Below are 22,087 nucleotides of genomic sequence, written 5' to 3' on the forward strand. Positions count from 1 at the left end.
AGAGTAGCAATGGTAGGTGATCTTGGAGTAAGTCCCTGTCAACTCTTGGCAGGCACAAAGAATCCTGAAGGAAAGAAACCAGGAGCAAATAATACAACACAAAGATGAATGGATTAAAAATATATGGGAAAGAAACAAATAGGTAGCAACTATAAACTGAGCATGTTCCAGTAGGTTACGGTCAGGTTTTATTTAACCATTGTACCAATAGGAGAATACCTCTCAAGTCTTCCAATCCCCATTTTATTCGCACCAGCTAATGCAGTTCTTCGAGCTGCCGACTTGGAGTCAACCAACAAGTCACATGTAATTCAAGCTCCTTCTGTGGGATTTTGTTTTTACTGGAAATGTTTACTGGACTTTTGAAAGATAGACATTTAAAAAAAGTATTTCCGTTGTCCAGATATCTTGGACAGACAGAATACTAAACTGGCTGGAAAATCATATTTCTCTGGGTGAAATCTAGCTGAATTGGCTCTCTGCAGTAACATTGCTGCCGGAGTTGAGAACAAGACAATGGGCGCGATTTAATGGCCACGTTATGCTTAAGTGAGAGCTCGACTAGGTCGTTAAATCGCGGGAGAGGCCAAAATCAAGAACCGTGCCAAGCGCCCCTCTGTTTGTCATCTAACCAGCCCGCTCCTGTTGGCGAAATCAGGAACCTGCCTGATCATGGCACGAAACCGATAATCACACTGAAGGCCAATCTCCATACAATTAATGGGAGTGACCCCCTATCTAACAGCCTCCTACAACAAGGAGAAGTGTGTGTGTTCAGCACGAACCGATTAGCCATCCTCGGCTATGTGGTTCAGAATGGAGTTCTAGGGCCCGACCCCGATCGCATGTGCCCCCTCATGGAACTCCCCTTTCCCCACTGCCCCAAGGTCCTCAAACGATGCCTGGGGTTCTTCTCATACTACGCCCAGTGGGTTCCTAATAAATGCGGACAAGGCCCGCCCACTCATCCACTCCACCGTTTTCCCACTGACGGCTGAGGCTCACCAGGTCTTCAACTGTATCAAGGCAGACATCGCCAAGGCCGCGATGCACGCGGTGGACGAGACGCTCCCCTTCCAAGTAGAGAGCGATGCATCAGACGTCGCTCTGGACGCCACCCTCAACCAGGCAGGCAGACCCATGGCATTCTTTTCCCTCACCCTCCATGCCTCTTAAATTCGTCACTCCTCCGTCGAAAAGGAGGCCCAAGCTATCGTTGAAGCTGTGTGGCACTGGAGGGATTACCTGGCCGGTAGGAGATTCACTCTCCTCACTGACCACCGGTCGGTTTCCTCCATGTTTAACAACACGCTGCGGGGTAAGATCAAAAACGATAAAATCTTGAGGTGGAGGATCGAGCTCTCCACCTACAATTACGAGATTTTGTATCGTCCCGGTAAGCTCAACGAGCCCCCCCGATGCCCTATCCCGAGGTACATGTGCCAGCCACAAATGGACCGACTCCGGACCCTGCACGACGATCTCTGCCACCCTGGGATAACCCGCTTTTATCACTTCATAAAGGCCCGCAATCTGCCCTCCTCCATCGAGGAAGTCAGGGCTATCACCAGAGACTGGCAGGTCTGCGCGGAGTGTAAACCGCACTTCTACCGGCCAGACCGTGCGCGCCTGGTAAAGGCCTCCCGCCCCTTTGAACGCCTCAGCATGGACTTCAAAGGGCCCCACCCCTCCACCGACCGCAACACGTACTTACTTAATGTGGTCGACGAATATTCCAGACTCCCGTTCGCCATCCCATGCCCCGATATGACGTCTGCCACCGTCATCAAAGCCCTCAACGCTCTGTTCGGTTCCCCCGCCTACGTCCACAGCGACCGGGGATCCTCATTTATGAGCGATGAGCTGCGCCAGTACCTGCTCAACAGGGGCATTGCCTCGACCAGGACAACCAGCTACAACCCCCGGGGAAACGGGCAGGTGGAGCGGGACAATGGGACGGTCTGGAAGGCCGTCCAGCTGGCGCTACGGTCCAGAGATCTCCCGGCCTCCCACTGGCAGGAGGTCCTCTCCGATGCACTTCACTCCATTCGGTCGCTCCTGTGCACTGCGACTAACGGAACTCCCCACGAACATCTCTTTGCCTTCCCCAGGAATTCCACCTCCGGGGTTTCGCTCGCAACGTGGCTGGCAGTTCCAGGACCCGTCCTCCTCCGCAAGCACGTGCGGCTCCACAAGGCAGACCTTGTTGGTTGAGAGCGTACAGCTACTCCACGTGAACCTGCAGTACGCCTACATAGCGTACCTCGACGGCCGCAAAGACACAGTCTCCCTCAGGGACCTGGCGCCAGCTGGGTCCCCACACACCCTCCCCCCAGCGCACCCCACCACAGCCCCCGCTCCAGGACGATCCGTCCTCCCCTTGGTCCCACCCGGGGATGAAGATGAGGTCGACACGCTCCCGCAGTCACTGACGACCGAACCGACGCCTGAATCGCCACCAGAACTGCAGCGCTCGCAACGACAGATCAAGGCGCCCAATCGTCTAAATTTGTAACCTTTTTCTTAAATTTTAAACAACCTGTATGTAAATAGTTTTCCACCACCCCCGCTGGACTCCTTTTTAACGGGGGTGAATGTGGTAGTCACCACTGTTGTATTGTATATACTGCATACGAGGGTATTACAGTAAAGGCCCCTGTACTACAGGTACAGGGGTAGATCCCTGCCTGCTGGCTCCGCCCAGTAGGCGGAGTATAAATGTGTGGGCTCTCCGAGCTGCAACCATTTCGGCAGCAGCTGCGGGAGGCTACACATCTCTGCATAATAAAGCCTCGATTACTCTCTACTCTCGTCTCGTCGTAATTGATAGTGCATCAATCTTCTAGTGCATTGAGTCACTTCAGGCTATAGTTCACCAGACTGGTCTGTCAGCCGGAAGCCTAATGTTGTCACTGCCGTCATTACCTTCAAATTTTCAGCACTCGTGGTACAATGTTGTGTTTGATCTTCTATGTCTTGCAAAGGAATCCACCAAACACCTTGACTTGTCCAAACCAGGAGCTTTATTGCATCGCACATGGTAAGATAGCAATCTGTTACAGAGCAAGTTACCATGGAATTTCTTTGTACTCCTCTGGAACTACACCTAGTATGACTGTTCACCTGTATGTTTTACTACGATCTCCTACAACCACCTGGTGATGGCCGGATGTGCCCCACTTATATTGGAGCCCCTGGTCGGGAGACCACTGTTTTGAGACGGCATGGTGTGTCTGCACCACCATCTACTGGTTGATGGTCGCATACCAACCATCTGTGATATTGCTTGCAGGCATATCACCACAGCCTCACGTGTCGTTCACGTGGGGGGGTTCAGGCGGGGGGGGGGGGGCGTCGGGGAGATGGGCCGTATGGGGGGGGGGGGCGGTGGAGGCATGGCATGTGCAGCACTGCTGGACATGGGTGGGCCGGGGCATGGAACGGTGCTTGGTGGGGGAATGCCGGGTGAATACTCATGGTGGGGGTGGGGGGGTCGGGGTTCTGGTGCAGGCTCACCTGTGTGGCCCAGTGGAGATCATTGATCTGCTTGCAGCACTGGGTGCCAGTCCTTCTGGTCACAGTCCCCGAGCTCACTGCTGCAGCCACTTCCTCCCAGGCGGCCCTGGCTGCCGTGTGGCTGACCTCTCAGACCCTCTGGGGAACAGGGCATCCCATCAGGCCTCTATCGCGTCCAGTAATCTGCCTAGGTCGGCATCCCCAAATTGTGGGGTTGGTCTTCTCGGCAGCATGGCTGAAAGCTAAGTGGGTTGGCTGTGCAGGAGCGGTTTAAGTGCTGCTCTCCCTTGTTAGCGGGGGCGTCCAGAGGCCTGGACCAGTGATCTGAAGACATGAGTTCAAATCCCACCATGGCAGCTGGGGAAATTTTAATTAATTGAATTAATCAATTTGGAATTTTTTTTAAAAGCTAGTATCATTAATGGAAACTATAAAACTATTGGGCGGTCATAAGAATCCATCCGATTTATTCATATCCTTTAGGGAACAAAACTAATATCTTTAACTGCTCTGGTTCCAGACCCACAGCCATAAAATTGACTCTTAATTGCCCTCTGCAATGGTCTAGTAAGCCATTCCACCTGGAACACTCAGTTCCACACCTCATTACAACTTTGGTCCAAACATGGATCAGCTATCGGTCAGCTCAATTTTGAAGCTTCTGAAGTTATTCAGGACTATGCTATTTCTAGTCCTTGTTTCCATCCTGCATGGATGAGTCACGGTTATGAATGTGTCAGGAGTGACAGGAAGTAGCATTTTGCAGTTGGCTTAATGATAACAATAGCTTGCATTAAACTGTTATTTTGCATGTAATCCAATATTAACAGTTGATCTAATTCCTGGAATGAATGAAATAATCCGCCTCTGTTGCAGTACTAAGTTTGGTTTCCGGCATGCTAATTTAAAAAAATATAATTTTAACGGGATGTGGGCTGTGCTGGCTAGGTTGTTGCCTGTACCTAATTGTCCGTGAGACGGTGGTGGTGAGCTGCCTTCTTCACTGCAGTCCATGTGGTGTAGGTGTGCTATTAGGGAGGGTGTCCCAGGATTTTGACCCAGCGACAGTGAAGGAATGGTGATACATTTCCAAGTCAGGATGGTGAGTGACTTGGAGTGGAACCTCCAGGTGATGGTGTTCCCAGGTATCTGCTGCCCTTATCTCTGAAATAGTAATGGTCGTGGGTTTGGAAGGTGCTGCCTAACGAGTCTTGGTGAGTTCCTGCAGTGTATTTTGAAGATGGTACACACAGATGCCATTGTGCATTGGTGTGGAGGGAGTGAATGGTTGTGGAAGGGGTGCCAATTAAGTGGACTGCTTTGTCCTGATGGTGTTGCGCTTCTCGAGTGTCATTGGAGATGCACTCATCCAGGTAAGTGTAGAATATTCCATCACACTCCTGACTTGTGCCTTATAGGTGGTGGACCCCCAGGATGTTGATAATGGGTGGGGGGGGGGGGGTAAGGGGGAGGGTTTAGTGATGGTAACGCCACTAATGTCAAGGAGTGATAGTTTGATTTCTCTTATTGGAAATGGTCTTTACCTGGCACTTGTAAGACCGAATGTCACTTGCTACTTGTCAGCTCAAGCCTGGATATTGTCCAGATCTTGCTGCATTTGCATGTGGACTGCTTCAGTGGCTGAGGAGTCGCAAATGTTGCTGAACATTGTGCAATCATCAACAAACATCCCCACTGCTTCCATTTTTAAAAAAAAAAATATTTTTATTCTCCTCCTTTTTCACATTTTCTCCCAAATTTACACCCACCAACAATAAACAATAATCAGTAACAAATATGTCAATCCCCATATCAATAACAACGATCCCATCCTCCCGTCAAACCCCAAACATTCGGCCGCATGTTCACACAAACAAATGACAAAAAGGAATCAGGAGTCATCCATAGTCACCATTAACACACACGTTCACCCCCCAACAACCCTCCCACCCACCCCTCCAACTAATGTTCGATGTTATCCAGTTCTGGAAAGTGCATAATGAATAATACCCATGAATTCTACAACCCCTCCATCCTTCCCCTCAGTTGAAACTTCACCTTCTCAAGAGTCAAGAATTACAAAAGGTCACCCCGCCACGCCAGGGCACAGGGTGGAGAGGTTACTCTCCAACCCATCAGGATGCTCCTTCGGGCGATCAACGAGGCGAAGGCTACAACATCTGTCTCCGCACCCATTTCCAACCCCGGCTGGTCCGACACCCCGATTATGGCCTCCCAAGGGCCCGGGTCCAGTTTCACGTGCAGACACTCTCTCCTCACCGCTGGAGTTCAGCTCTTTTGCCCATGTTTGAACCAAGGCTGTAATGAGGTCAGGAGCTGTGTAGCCCTGGGGGAATCCAAATTGAGTATCCGAGAGCAGGTTATTGCTAAGCAAGTGCCACTTGATAGCATTGTTGATGACCCCTTCCATCACTTAACTGATGATTGAGGGTATACTGATAGGGCAGTAATTGGCCAGGTTGGATTTGTCCCATGTTTTGAGTACAGGACATGCCTGGGCAGTTTTCCACATTGCTGGGTAGATGCCAGTGTTGTAGCTGTACTGGAACAGCTTGGCTAGTGATGCGGCAAGTTTTGGAGCACGAGTCATCAGTACTATTGCCGGAACATTGTCAGAGTGCATGACGTATGCAGTATCCAGTGCCTTCAGCCTTTCTTGATATCATGTGGGGTGAATCTAATTGGCAGAAGACTGGCATCTGTGATGTTGGGGACCTCTGGAGAAGGCCAAAATGGATCATCTACTCGGCACTTCTGGCTGAAGATTGTTGCGAATGTTTCAGCCTTGGCTTTTGCACAGATGTGCTGGGCTCCTCCATCATTGAGGATGGGGATATTTGTGGCGCCTCCTCCTCCAGTGAGTTGTTTAATTGTCCACCACCATTCACGGCTGGATGTGGAAGGACTGCAGAGCTTAGATCTGATCCGTTCATTGTAGGATCGCTTAGCTCTGTCTGTCACTTGCTACTTATGTTGTTTGGCATGCAAGTAGAGCTGTGTTGTAGCTTCACCAGGTTGTCATCTCATTTTTTGGCATGCCTGGTGCTGTTCCTGGCATCCCCCTTGCACTCTTCATTGAACCAGTGTTTATCCCATGGCTTGGTGGTAATAGTACAGTGGGGGATATGCTGGGCCATGAAGGTTACAGATTGTGGCTGAGTACAATTCTGCTGCTGCTGATGGCCCTCAGCGCTTCATGGATGAGTTACTAGATCTGTTCTGAATCTATCCCACAATGGTAGTGCCAAACAACACGATGGAGGGTATCCTCAATGAGAAGACAGGACTTTGTCTACACAAGGACTGTGCGATGGTCATTCCTACCGATACTGTCATGGACAGATGCAACTGGGGCAAGCAGGTTGGTGAGGATGAGGTCTAGCATTTTTTTCAGTCTTGTTGGTTCCCTCACCACCTGTCGCAGATGCAGTCTAGCAGCTATGTCCTTTAGGACTCCGGCAGCTCGGTCAGTAGTGGTGCTACTGAGCCAGTCTTGGTGAGGAACATTTAAAGACCCCACCTAATGTACATTCTGCACCCTTGCCACCCTCAGTGCTTCCTCCAAGTGGTGTTCAACATGGAGGAACACTGATTCATCAGCTAAGTGTGGATGGTACGTGGTCATCAGCAGGATGCTTCCTTGCCCACGTTTGACCTGAAGCCATGAGGCTTCTTTGGGTCCAGCTTCAATGTTGAGGATTTCCAGGGCAACTCCCTCCTGATTGTATGCTACTGTGCCGCTACCTCTGCTGGGTCTGTCCTGCTGGTGGGACAGGACATACCCAGGGATGGTGATAATGGTGTCTGGGACATTGTCTGTAAGGTATGATTCTGTGAGTATGACTATGCCAGGCTGTTGCTTGGCTAGCCTGTGAGACAGCTCTCCCAATACTGTCATAGTTGGTGTGGCAAACCCCCGGTAATATCCAAATAGATTCAGTATAGGGTACTTGCAAACGTCAGGAACATAGATTATGTTGGAATTTAATAAAATATTTATTATGAACTGGCATCATGATTTAACCAGGAATTATTTTGTTGGAAGCTGAGATGGAGAGGAAGAAGGGGAGGTCGGAACAGGGTTAGGGGCCCTGGCAGGAGTAGTGGCTGTGGATGTCGATGGGGGTTGGGAGGGGATAAGGGGAGAGCTAGAGCAGGATTAGACAGAGAGGTCCCGGAGGGGCAAAAGTCAAAGGGACTGGTGGAGGTTAACAAAGCTAGATTGAAACTCTGAGAAAATGACGGCAATGCTGTAAATAGTGATAGCAGGTAGTTAAATCTGATCAGAATGGAGGCAAGGGCAGGGCAGAGGGGCGGAGGTTTGGAGGAGAGGCAGGAAGGGAAAGGAAGGAAAGAAGGAGGGGAAGGAAAGCAAGTTGTGAATGAAAGGAAGTGGGACAAGGGAGGGGAAGAGGACACCACTGTGCCGGACTGAAAGTCCAGAAAAGTGGGGGAAAGGAACAACAAATCTTGCTGGGATGGGTTGCAGAAGAATAATGTCAACCAAGATCTTGATCTAAGTGGCCAAGGACTTTGGAAACCACGAAGTGAACTTAAGCCAAACAAATTGATTATGGAAGTATTTAGTACCCTTATCCATGTGGAAACAATAGTTCAAAATAACTTGAACGTTTTGTAATCAAACACAATAAGTTGCTCCCTACTTCAACTGCAGTTTCTGGAGAAATATAAGATATGTTTGTCCATGTAATAATGTTAATGCTGGGGTGTATGGGGAGGAGTGTTCAGATACAAGTATTTTCAGCCAGCTGCATCCTACTTGTAGGGTCCAATCACTGGTCCTCACCTACACCCAATTCTTAATGCCGGTTTCAAGCACCACACCCCAGCACATCTAACCCATGAGCAAAATGTAGTGAGGGGAGAACTGATCAATGTGACACCACCTGGGCCGATGTCTTCTCTGACAAAGATAATGGCCAGGGCAATAGGATTCCATGCTACTCAAATGACCATCAAATTCTGGTCCAAATGTATGCCACACCATACTGTGTGGACTACAGTTGTTGGTATATTAGCAATGAATAATATAGCTACGGAAAGTACTCCAAGCGTTGGTCGGCGACCCACCTAGGAGAAGGCAATGCTGAATTCAAGACGATGGCTTGGTGACATCGTTGCTTCTGAAAAATGAAAATCGCTTATTGCAACAAGTAGGCTTCAAATGAAGTTACTGTGAAAAGCCCCTAGTCGCCACATTCCGGCGCCTGTTCGGGGAGGCTGTTACTCTGCTATGCTTCTATCCCACTTTGCTAGGCCATGACAGATGAGCTCCAAGCTTAAAGGGTGGGGTTAGTCAGCACAAACTGGACACCCCCTTAAAGCTCCACTGCACAAGGGAGCAAAAAAATGACCACCCCAGCTGCAACTCAGCAAGCACGTCCTGTAGTGATGGAAAAGGGGCAAAAACAGTAGGTGTAAGATGAAACTGGCAGCCGCAGTTCCAATCCTGCATGCAGGCAGCTCAGGACATTGTTCGTTTTGATGATGATCTGGAGATGACATCATCACCCAATCGCACCCTGAGCAACCAAGCGGCCATTTTGAAGCACTGCTTGCTCCCGAAATGGAGAGAGGCCGAGAAAAGGTGGCCTAAATAAACATTTGTATGCCCACCACCCAGTTGGCTTGCCACAGTTAACAGACATCTTTTAATACAACCCAACTGAGACGAAGAAAACGCAAACTTCTAACCTCACTTCAAAAGAAAGGGAAAAGTAGAAAAATGTTGTAACTAGCCTGCTGGAATGTGAGAACAATGCTCAACTTTGGTAATAATCCAGTTGCCTCCCATGATGCTCAGCCCGTGGGCCCATGAGCTAGCTAGACTAAAGATCAATATAATGGCCCTGAGGGACATCCACTTCTCGGTGTGTGGTAAACCACTGTGTTCCTATATTAAGGGTTGTACGATAGAACCTGCACTACAGGTTCACCTGGGCCCCTGCATGCTAGCTCCGCCCAGGAGCCGGGTTATAAATATGCGTGGCCTTCAGCTAGCAGCCATTTCGTCAGCTGCTGTAGGAGGCCACACTTCAGATACTAATAAAGCCTCAGTTTGAATTCAACTTCGTCTCCAGCCAAATTGACCGTGCCTCACGGTGAAAGGCTGTCTGACAGAACACAATGCTCGCAACACCCTCTATTGGTCACATAGACCTCAAGGTGAGCAACGCCTCCTCAGTGTTAGCTTCATAGTGAGGAAGACTGTCACCACTAAATTTTCAAGTTTTCCAATTGGCTAGTCTGAATGCATTCTGTGCGCTCCCCCCCCTTCAAGACCAACAGCATGCAACTCTCATCAGAGATTATGCTCCAACCCTGAATATAACCCAGCTGACAAAGAGAAGTTCAACGTAAATCTCTGTGAACACATCCAGAATTCCCCACCCAAGGACAAAACAGTCTTCCTTGGCAGTTGAGTGTTCGGAAAATATGCGATTGGAAACAGCAATGAAATGGATATGTACCTCTTGAAACTCTCAACAACTTCTTCCAACGAAATGATCGCTTCTAGACCACAGGCTCTGAACATTGGCACCTGATGGCCTTGAGCACTTTGAAATACTCTTCAGTGCCAAGTACACAATGAATGATACTGCCATAACTGCATCCCAGCTTCAGCCTGTCAAAGAAGAACTGGGCGAGAGCCCAACTCTGGAGGAAACGGTGACTGCCATCAACCAGATGAAGAACAAGAAAGCCCCAGAGTCGATGGAATTCCACTCAAAGCCTTGAAACATGGTGTCTCTGCCCCACATACTGAGCTCCATGAGCTCTTCATGGCATGCTGGGAAGAGGTTAGGATTCCACATCATCTCCGTGATACTGTTATAATCACCTTGTACAAAAACAAAGAAGAAAATTCAGACTGGTCCAATTCCCATGGGATCACCCTCCTTTCTATTGCTGGGAAGATCCTGGTGAGAATACTTCTGAACAGGCTTTTACCCATCATCGCAAAAGAAAACCTACCAGAGAGCCAGTGCTGTTTCAGAACAAACAGAGACATCACAGACATGGCATTTGTACTCAGACAAAGACTTTTTCATGAAATGTTTTTATTAAGGATTTTTCATATTATACTGAACAAAGGTAAGCATGAACGTAAATTAAAAACAAAAATATATATACATCGGTCTGATATGCCATCAATGAACACACGACGAGTGGTGAACGTAACTGAGGCTTTAATAAACTAAACAGAAAGCCCCCTGGCCTCGGTTCCCGAACTGGGGCAGCGGCGGAGACTAGCCACCTTTATACCGAGTCCGGGGGGGGAGGCGGAGCCAGCAGGCAGTAGTTCACCACATTACATATAATGCAGTGGCAGTTTACCACAATATACAGATTATATACTACAGTGGTTCGGACCCAGCAGGGACAAGCCCAGGCATGTAACAGTACAACAGTACAATACAACAGTGGTTTACCACACGGTCATCTTCCATCATTTACATGATTTGTCTTTTGTTATCTACAAGTTACATTTTTTTGTTTTACGTTCTCCAGTAGCCATTTAGTTCTAACTGGGTCCCCTGCCTCCCTCACTCCCTTTTCTTCCTGATTCCCTTTCCCTTCTAGTCATCTGGTGTGCCCTCTTCCCTCGTCGATTCTTTTATCCTGTTCCTGTTTGGTTGTCATGATGCTGAGTACTTTGTTATGTGCTGGGCATGGTTGACTCCATGCCTCTTTATTCCCCCACGCCCCCAATTTGTTTGTGCTCATTGTTATACCGTGGCTTCCCTCTCCCTCCCTCTGGCTTATTGGCTGTTGGCTGCAAACAGGTCTTGGAACAACTGGGTGAATGGCTCCCCTGTTTTGTGAAAGCCCTCTTCCGACCCCCGGAAGGCGAATTGAATTTTCTCCATCTGGAGAAATTCCGATAGGTTGGCCAGCCAGCGTTGGGAGATGCTGCAGATCGCCAGCCGAGCGGGATTCTCTGCGGACGATTAGGGAGGCAAAGGCAAGAGCGTAGGCCCTCATCCCCATGAAGAGATCTGGCTGTTCTAATATACCAAAGACTGCAACTATCGAGCATGGCTCCACCCTCATCTCCACCACCTTGAACATCGCCTCAAAGAAGGCTGTCCAGTACCCGAGTAGTCTGGGGCAAGAGCAAAACATGTTGGCATAGTTGGCCAGGCCTCCTTGGCACTGTTCGGATTTGTCCTCCATCTTTGGCTCTGTGTACCACTTTCAGCTGCATTAGGCTTAGCCTTGCATATGTGGATTTGACCCTGTGCAGTGCTTCGCTCCAGAGTCCCCACTCTATTTCAAACCCTAAGTCTTCCTCCCACTTTTCCCTTGTCTCGTCCAGGGCTGTGTGTACCCTTCCTAGTAGTCACCCATACAGCTCGCCGCAGTGTCCCCTCACTAAGATGTCCACGTCCAGTAGGCCTTCTAACAGCAATCATTAGGGTGGTCATGGGTATGTCTTTGTTTCCCTACGTAAGAGGTTTTTGACCTGCATGTATTTAAGCTTGTTTCCCCTGTCAACTGGAACTTCTCTGCTAGTTTCTCTAGCATTGTCAGCCTGTTGTCTGTGTAGAAGTCCCTAACTGTCAACGTCCCGTCCCCCCCGTCTTGTTTCCACCTTGTGAAGGTGGTGTCCATTATGGCTGGCAAAAACTTGTGGTTGTTGCAGATGGGGGCCTTAACGGACACTTTGGTTAATCCTAAGTGCTGTCGTAGTTGGTTCCACGATTGAAGTGTTGCTATCACCACTGGGCTCGTTGGGTGTTTGTTCGGTGGGGATGGGAGCGCTGCCCTGGCCAGGGCCTGGAGGGAGGTTCCCGTGCAGGGGCCATTCGGCTTCTGGCTCCTTTATCCACCCCTTTCCGCAGTTACTGCCCAGCGGTAATATTGCAGGTTTGGGGGATGGCTAGACCTCCCCATGGTTCTCATTCTCTGCAGGGCCTTTTTGGGGATCCCAGGGTTTCACCCCCCCCCCCCCCCCCCCCCCCCCACACACACACACACACACAAACACCATGATCAGTTTTTCTAATGAGTTGGAGAAGGCTTTGGGTATGTAGATCAGTATGGATCTGAACAGGAAGAGGAACCTGGGCAGCTTGATCATCCTACCTCTGCAGGTCCTTTTTAACTTCCTCCACCAGGCTAGTCAGCAGCCATTTATGGATCCACGTCCACTCATGAGTGATTTGGATCCCCAGGTAGCGGAATTTGTGTTGTGCTGTTTAAACGGCAACCTCTCCAGCTCTGCCCCTCCCCCTTGTGGGTTTACTGGGAAGACCTCACTTTTACTCAGGTTGAGTTTGTAGCCCGAGAAGACTCCAAACTCTTTCAAGAGTGCCATGATTCCGTCCATGCTGCTTTGCGGGTCCGAGATGTAGAGGAGCAGATAATCCGCATTGAGCGAAACTCTGTGCTCTCTGTCTCCTCTCCGGATGCCCATCCAATTCTTTGCTCAGCGCGATCGCCAGTGGCTCGGTCGCTAGTGGCTTAGTCGCTAGGGTGAACAGCAGCGGGGAGAATGGGCATCCCTGCCTTGTGCCTCTGTGCAGCTGAAAGTATTAGAGCTGGTGGTATTTGACCGTACGCTCACAGTAGGAGCACTGTACAGGAGTTTCACCCAGGCGATGAACCCTGCTCGAAGCCCAAACCGCTCCAGTACCTCTGTGAGGTACTTCCATTCGACTGTCAAAGGCCTTTTCTGCATCCAGGGAGATGATCATATCTGGTGTTCTCTCACTGGATGGGGTCATTATCACGTCCAGTAGGCACCTAATGTTCGATGTTAGCTGTCTACCTTTCACAAAGCCTGCTTGGTCGTCTACTACCACCTATAGTACATAGTCCTCTAGCCTCTTGGCTAGGATCTTGGCCAGTATTTTCGTGTCCACGTTTAGCAGTGAAATGGGTATGTAGGAACGGCATTCTGTTGGGTCTATGTCTTTCTTGGGTATCAGCGAGATTGAGGCGTGTGCTAGCATAGGCGGCCGGGTGCCCCTCGACAGCGAGTCTGGGAACATCTCCCTCAGGTGCGGGGCCAGTGCACTCGTGAATTCTTTGCAGGAGTCTGCTGGGAATCTGTCTGGTTCCGGTGCCTTCCCCGCCTGCATGAAGCTAAAACTCTCCATATTGTTACCCAGTTCCAGTGGTGCTTCCAGCCCCCACATTCTATCTTCCTAACGATTGGCATGTCCAGTCCATTGAGGAACGATTTCATCACCAAGTCCCCTGCAGGAGGCTCAGAGGTGTACAGCCCCCGGTAGCAGGTCATGTAGGCCTCATTTACCTTTTCCGGCTCCGCTACTAGTTTGCCTTTGTCCTCTGTAATATGAGCCATTTCCCTCGTGGCTGCCTGCTTTCTCAGCTGGTGAGCCAGCAGGCGGCTGACTTTGTCTCCGTGTTCATATAGGGTCCTCCGTGAGTTTTGGAGTTTCCTCCGTGCTTTCCTCGTGGAGTGGAGCAAACTCAGCGGCAACCTTCAAGCACTGGCTGGAGTGTTTAAACGGATATCTCGGAATGGCCGAAAACACACCCACGGGAGAACAGAAATTGCAAGTCCTGCACTCGAGGGTGAGCCCGGAGATTTACACCCTCATTGAGGACGCGGACGACTTCGATGCAGCAATGGAGCTGCTAAAAGGACATTATATTCGCCCGGTAAACCAGGTCTACGCCCGACATCTGCTAGCAACGAGGCGACAAATCCCTGGGGAATCGCTGGAAGAATTCTACCGTGCTGGTGTTGGGGAGAAACTGCAGCTGCCTGCAAGTTTCGGCGAGCGACCACACAGAACCTTTGATCCGGGAAGCTTTCGTTGCAGGTATGCTGTCCACCCAAATCCGCCAGCGATTGCTGGAGAAAGACACCCTAGGCCTCAAGGGGGCACGGGCCCTTGCAGGCTCCCTGAATGTGGCCTCCCGAAACGCCCACGATTACGTCCCCGACCGCGCGGCAGCCCCCTTGGCAGCGTGGAACCCCTCCGCAGCCGACCCCGAGACAGCTCCCATCCCCCCACTACCTTGTGCTGCAAGGCGGCCTGGCAACCCTGGGGGGGCCCCGCTGCTACTTTTGCGGGCAGGCCAAGCACCCCCGGCAGCGCTGTCAGGCCCCCGCATCCACCTGCAAGCGATGCGGTAAAAAGGGCCACTTCGTGGTGGTATGCCAGGCCTGTGCGGTCGCTGCGGTCTCCCATGGCAAATGCGGACCGCCACCACAACCTTCTCCACAGTCCCCGTGCAGCCAGCGGGCGGCGCCATCTTCCTCCTCCAGGGCCACGTGCGACCCCCGGGCGCCACCATCTTGTCCGGCGGACGCCGCGTGCGATGGATGGGCGCTGCCAATTTGTGCACCCCCAGCCATGTGCGACCAATGGGTGCTGCCATCGTGGATGGAGAGGTGATAGAGGCTTCTGTCTGCCTTGAAGGCAGTGTATTTGCGGTCCTCCAGGCGGATAGGGAGCTGGTGGTATGCAAACTTCAAGTCGACTGTAGAGAAGACTTGATACTGCGCAATCTGATTGGCCATGTCAGATATGCGTGGGAGGGGGTACGCATCGAGCTGCCTGTACCGGTTGATGGTCTGGCTATAATCGATGACCATCCGGTGCTTCTCCCCAGTCTTGACGACCACCACTAGGGCTCTCCAGGGGCTGTTACTAGCCTCAATGATCCCCTCTCGCAGGAGTCGCTGGACCTCTGACCTGATGAAGGCCCTGTCCTGGGCACTGTAGCGTCTGCTTCTTTATCATAGAATTTACAGTGCAGAAGGAGGCCATTCGGCCCATCGAGTCTGCACCGGCTCTTGGAAAGAGCACCCTACCCAAACACACACCTCCACTCTATCCCCATAACCCAGTAACCCCACCCAACACTATGGGCAATCTTGGACACTAAGGGCAATTTATCATGGCCAATCCACCTAACCTGCACATCTTTGGACTGTGGGAGGAAACCGGAGCACCTGGAGGAAACCCACGCACACACGGGGAGGATTTGCAGACTCCGCACAGACAGTGACCCAAGCCGGAATCGAACCTGGGACCCTGGAGCTGTGAAGCAATTGTGCTAACCACTATGTTACCGTGCTGCCCCTTCTGGTTGCGATGGGCTTACAGTCTGGGGTGAGGTTTGTGAAGAGGGAGGGTGGGGCGACCATAAGGGTCGCGAGGCTACAGACGGTGAGGGGGGGGCAGGGGTCCGTAGAACTTCAGGGTAAGGCTCTGGAGGTGGCACTGGAAGTCGACCCCAGTAATAGGGCAGCGCAGAGATGGGGGAGGACGCCTTGCACAGTGAGGGTCGCGACACAGTACCCCCTGATCTCCACTGTGTGGGATCCGGAAACCAGGGAGATTTTCTGGGTCGCGGGTTGGATGGGGAGGGTGCAGCGCCTTATCGTATCTGGGCGTATGAAACTGTCCGTGCTCCCGGAGTCGAAAATGCAGGCCGTCTCGAGCCAGTTGATCCGGACGGTCATTGTAGACTTCGCAAGGTGGTGCGGTCGGGACTGGTCCAGTGTGACGGAGGCGAGTGTCAGAAGACGGTCGGCGGACCGGTCGGCGGTAGTGGCGGCTAGCGTACGGTCGGGCGAGCTGGGTTCCCGGGAGGCAATGAAGGGGTCCCAAGATGGCGGCCCCCATGAGTCGACCGTGGCGGGCGGGGTGCAAGATGGCGTCCAAGATGGCGGCCCCCATGGATCGCACGTGTCGGCTGAGATTAAAGATGGCGGCGCCCACAGGTCGCACATGGCGAGTGGCGCGGCAGCTAGAGGTGGCCCCGACCGGCAGCAGGCAGCGCTGCTGGGCCTAGAAGATTTAGGGGGGGGTCGGGCCTGGCAGGCTTTTGCGAAATGGTCCTTCTTCCCACAGCCGTTACAAGTAGCGTTCCGTGCCGGGCAGCGTTGTCGGGGGTGAGTAACCTGGCAGCAGAAGTAACACTTTGGGCCTCCGGCGTTGGCAGGCCGCTGCGCGGTGCAGGCTTGCGTCGTGCCCGGTCGGTTGATGGCTGCACCCACGAGGCCCACGAGGGTGCCGCGCGGTCGGAGGTGTAGGCCCCCATGTTCTGGGAGGCCACCTCCAGTAGGTTGGAGAGCTGGACTGTCTTTGGGAGGCCGAGTGTACCCCCTTCTAATAATCGCTGGCGGATATAGTTTGAGTGCATGCCCACGTCATAGGCGTCCCTGATCAGCAGCTCCGCGTGTTGGGTAGCCGATATCGCCCGGCAGTCACAGTTTCGACAGAGGATGCGCAAGGCACACAGGAATTCCGCGAGTGATTCCCCAGGGCGTTGGCATCTCGTGGCGAGGAGTGCCTAGCATATACCTGGTTGACGGATTTCACATAATGTCCTTTTAGCAGCGTTATCGCCTCCGCATACGAGGGGGAGTCCCTAATGAGGTTAAAGACTCTTGGGCTCACCCGTGCGTGGAGGACCTGCTTCTTCTGGAGGTCCGTGAAGTCTGCGTTGAAAGATGCGAGGTAGGCCTTGAAGCAGCTTAGCCAGTGTTCAAAAATCGCTGTAGCGTCAGCTGCTTGTGGGTCCAGGTGCAAGCGATCAGGCTTGAGTGAGGAGTTCATCTTGAGTGAAGACTCCATCTTTAGAAGTTTAGTGTATTAAATTGATACACCCATCAATAATAGACGATGAGTGATAAACGTAACTGAGACTTTAATACACGAAACAGCAAGCCTCCTGCCTCTGAACCCGAACTGGGTCCGGAGGCGGAGACTTGCCACTTTTATACAGAAGCCCCGAGGGGAGGAGCCACAGGCGGAGTCAGGCTGGACAAGCCCAGGCATGTACAACACAGCACAGTGAATATAATACAATGAACACAATAACATGGTTTACCACAGGGGCCAAAGTTCCCTACAGAGCAGAGGAGGTGATTCGGCCCATCAAGTCTACACGGACCCGCTGAAAGAGTACCCTACCTATCCCTGTAACCCCATCCACTCATTGGAGAGTAAGGGTCAATTTAGCATGGCCAATCCACCTAACCTGTACATCTCTGGACTGTGGGAGGAAACTGGAGCACCCGGAAGAACCCACGCAGACATGGATATAGATGGATAGATGGCTAGATGGATAGATATAGATAGACAGATTCTTGGTAAGCAAGGGGGCGAAAGGTTATCAGGGGTAGGTGGGAATATGGATTTGAGATTACAATCAGTTCAGCCATGATCTTATGGAGGGGTCAAGTGGACTACTCCTGCTCCTCATTCAAATGTTGGTGTGAACCTGCTGACTTCTACGAGAATGATAGCATTCTTTCTCCCACCACTGCTGCTCTGCCGGTGTTCTTGCTGCTGGCTGCCAGCGAGCCTGACCTGCCTGATGCCACTATGCCATGATGTTGAAGTCCAAAGCCTCACCTTCTTAGGCCCAGAACAAGAGCCCTCTGAAACTCAACAGCATTCCACCATCCATGCTGCAGCTACTGGGATAGCACTGTGCAGGAGCACTAGGACAGGAAAAGCATAGGGACAACAGGCACTATGGGAATGCAGAAGTGTTTTTTTTTAAATAAATGTTTTTTATTGGATTTTTGCCGTTATGTACACAGGATATGATATATCTATATATATGTAAGTAGGCATCCGTTTGTGCCGGCGAGGCACTTCCGGAGGGCAATCCTCGAGTGGGTCTGGTGTTGGTGTTGCCCCTCACTTCTCCCGGTCGGATTTTGCCGCCGTTGTCTTCACGTGCACGCTGCCGCTTCAGCCGGCCCTCCCGTCCTCCACTTGTATTCTTCTTTTTCTCTGTTCCTGTGGATGTCAGGTTGGTTAACGTTTCCCTGCCTCCACCCCCCCCCGCCCAGCTCCCCCCCCTCCCCCCCCCTCTCCCCCCCCCCCCCCCCCCCCCCCCCCCACCCTCACCTCCCTGGCTCTCCTCTATCGTTCCCTGTCTCTTCCCTCCTCCCCCCCCCCCCACCCCCCCTGCGGTTCGCCTTTCCTTTCCCCACCCCCCTCCCCACTGTGGCTCACCTTTCCTTCCTCTTAGATTGAGCTGTCCCCCCCACCCCCTCTCTCCCGGTCTATCTCTCCCTCTCATGCTTTGGCTGCTTTCCCCTGGTTCCTGGCTACCTGACTATTCTTCGGCTTGCTCGTTGGCCACAAACAGGTCCCAGAACAATTGGATGGACGGCTTCCACAGATGGCGAATTTGATTTTCTCCATTTGGAGAGATTCCGAGAGGTCGGACAGCCAGCCTGCAGCTTTGGGTGGTGCTGCTGACCGCCAGCCGAACAGGATTCTACGGCGGGCGATCAGGGAGGCAAAGGCAAGGGCTTCCGCCCTCCTCCCCAGAAATAGATCTGGCTGGTCTGAAACCCCGAAGACCGCCACTTTCGGGCATGGCTCCACCCTCATCCCCACCACTTTGGACATTGCCTCGAAGAAGGCAGTGCAGTGCTCCACAAGTCTGGGGCAAGACCAGAACATGTGGGCATGGTTGGCCGGGCCTCCTTGGCACTGTTCACATCTATCCTCCTCCTCCGGGAAGAACCTACTCATACGGGTTCTTGTTAAGTGGGCTCTATGTACCACTTTTAGTTGCGTCAGGCTGAGCCTTGAGCAGGTGGAGGTGGAGTTGACCCTATGCAGTGCTTCGCTCCAGTGTCCCCACCCTATCTTGATCCCCAGGTCCTCCTCCCATTTCCTCCTTGTTGCGTCCAGTATGGTGTCGGTAAGCTGTCTACCTTTGACAAAGCCCGCCTGGTCCTCTGCGACCACCTCTGGCACGCAGTCTTCTAGAGAAGTGTGTTTAATTGACATTTGTATGTGATATTACATGATTTGATTATTAATTTGGTTCAGAATGTTAATTTTATGTTTGCCCTTATTTTTGGGATGTGACAAAGCAGATGCTGTGATGGTTCAGTGGTTGGGGAAAGATAAGGTGCAGAACTGCTGGTGGATGGGAATTTGGTTTCACAAGCAAATTACTTATTCCCAGACAGCCCGGTGAGAAAGGGGCTGCCTGGTTTCCCTCCTCACTTCGTCTTCCTGCTCCTCAGCTGCTTGCTCTATATCTGTGTCCGGGAGATTGTGTGGTTGTGCAACATACAGCAAACCACAATGAATCTTGACACCTGGTCGGCTAAGATATGCAGAGCTCCTCCAGAGCAGTCCAGGCAGTGACAGCATTGTTCCAGCTTACCAGGTCTGCTCGAACACATTTTGTCTGTGCGGTAGGCTATATTAGGGCTATCGTAATACCTAGGTGGGATGTACCTTATACTGTAGTATGAGTGGTGAAACCTGCCTGCTGGTTCCGCCCAGCAGGCGGAACATAAGAGTCTGTGTTTCACCCACAGCAGTCATTCTGTACTGGAGCTGCTGGGGTAACAACTTGTTCATTAAAGCCTTCAATTGGACTACAATCTTGCTTTCATAGTGATTGATCGTGCATCAGTCTGACAGCATGGCTTTCAGTGTAGGCAGGCAGCACACATTGGCAATGGTTACCCATCAAAGTCATTGGCCATGTAATCAGCTGATGACTCTTCACATCCAGTGGCCACACTTTGGTTTTTTGTGTTGTTTCAAGTGTAGATAACACAGAAGACTGCCACAGATTCCAGGACCGCTCCCTAGATACCAGGTATTGATCTACATGATTTACAGTCACAGAACCCTGGACACCAAAGAACGTAATTGCTTTCAATTTCTCACTGTGGCACATCCCAGAGTTACTATGCGGCACACACAATGTGATGTGTATGTGGTCAATGCATCATGGGAAAGTCTGCCAATCTTGTTAAGCCTGCAGCTAACTGGCGAGAGAGAATTAAATGTAGGCAGCTCCCTTTGACTAGAGTTGGTGACTCCACTTACACAACAGAGGACTGTAGACAGCCAAAATGTCGCAAATATCTTTTTCTCTAGCCCGGAATGATACCAATCCATAAAAATTCATTGCCACATGGGAGGTGGTGGTTTAGGGATATTAGGGCAGCACAGTGGTTAGCACCGTTGCTTCACAGTACCAGGTCCCAAGTTCGATTCCAGCTTGGGTCTGTGCGGAGTCTGCAAGTTCTCCCCGTGTCTGCGTGTGTTTCCTCCGAATGCTCCAGTTTCCTCCCTCAAGTCCCGAAAGACATGTTGTTAGGTGAATTGGACATTCGGAATTCTCCCTCTGTGTACCCGAACAGGTGCCGAAATATGGCGACTAGGGGCTTTTCACAGTAACTTCATTGCAGTGTTAATGTTAGCCTACTTGTGACAATAATAAAGATTATTATTATAATCCATAGATAAAGGTAATGATCTAGGGACCTGGATTTGAACTCAGTAAAAATCTGGGATTGAAAAGTCCAGTGATGGTCATTGTCAATTGTGGTAAAACCCATCTGCTGTCTTTACCTGGTCTTGTCCACATGTGAGTCCAGACCAATGGCAATATGGTTCACTCTTAAATGCCCACTGAAATGGCCACTACAAAGTCTATAAGGAATGAATCCGGAAATGATAACGCAAACCCAGCCCTGTCAATTCTGCAAAGTCCTCCATACTAACATCTGGAGGCTTGGGCCAAAATTGGAAGAGCTGTCTCACAATTAGTCAAGCAACAGTCCGACATAGTCATACTCATGGAATCATTGCTTACAGAACCCCTCCTCCATAACCTCTCCCACTCTTCCTCCCACTTTGCTTTGATCCCTTCCAGTGGTGCCTTCTTCTCTTCCAAAATAGCTCCGTAAACCGCTGACACTACCCCCTTCTCCAGTCCCCCTGTCGTCAGCACCTCCTCCAGCAATGTGGAGGCCGGCTTCACCGGGAAGCTCTGTATCTCCTTTCTGGCAAAATCTCGAACCTGCATGTATCTCTCCATTTCCCCCTGCTGCAGCCCATACTTCGCTTCCAGCGTCTTCAATCCTGCAAACCGACCCCGAAGAAACAAATCTTTCAGTGTCTTAATCCCCTTCTCCCATTTCCAAAAATTTCCATCCCACCTCCCTGACTCAAATCTGTGGTTCCCCCGAATTGCCATTTCCCTTGACCCTGCCGCCAACCCGAAGTGTTGGCGAAACTGCCTCCAAACTCTCAATGAAGCTATTATTACCGGACTCCCTGAGTATTTCCCCGGAGCTATCGGGAGCGTCGCTGTTGCTAGTGCTTTCAGTCCCGATCCCCTGCACAAACTCTCCTCCATTCTGACCCACTGGGAATCAACCCCTCTGACCCAGCTCCGCACTTTCTCCACGTTCGCCGCCCAGTAGTAATACATCAGGTTTGGAAGACCCAAACTCCCTGCCTGTCTTCCCCTCTGTAGCAGCACCTTTCTCACTCTGGCCACCTTCCCTCCCCATATGAACGAGGTAATCCTTCCCTCAATCTCTCTGAAAAAAGCCTCCAGAACTGTCATCAAGTACCCCCATTCTACCCGGTCAAACGCCTTCTCGGCATCCAATGCCACAACCACCTCTGTTTCCTTCCCCTCTGCCGGCGCCATAACGACGTTCAAAACCTTCCTAATGTTCGAAAAGAGCTGCCTCCCTCTCACAAACCCCGTCTGATCCTCACCAATCACCTTCGGGAGGCACTCCAGC

The 22,087-nt window shown here is 51.3% G+C and overlaps 1 protein-coding gene across 3 annotated transcripts in view; it reads right to left on the bottom strand.

The window, feature by feature from the left end:
* map3k7cl (map3k7 C-terminal like) overlaps positions 1-22,087 on the bottom strand; it is a 203,827-nt gene that overhangs the window by 58,949 nt on the left and 122,791 nt on the right. The gene's annotated exons all lie outside the window — the stretch shown is intronic.

Source organism: Scyliorhinus torazame, chromosome 8 (assembly GCF_047496885.1).
Source record: "Scyliorhinus torazame isolate Kashiwa2021f chromosome 8, sScyTor2.1, whole genome shotgun sequence".
Classification (NCBI taxonomy): domain Eukaryota; kingdom Metazoa; phylum Chordata; class Chondrichthyes; order Carcharhiniformes; family Scyliorhinidae; genus Scyliorhinus; species Scyliorhinus torazame.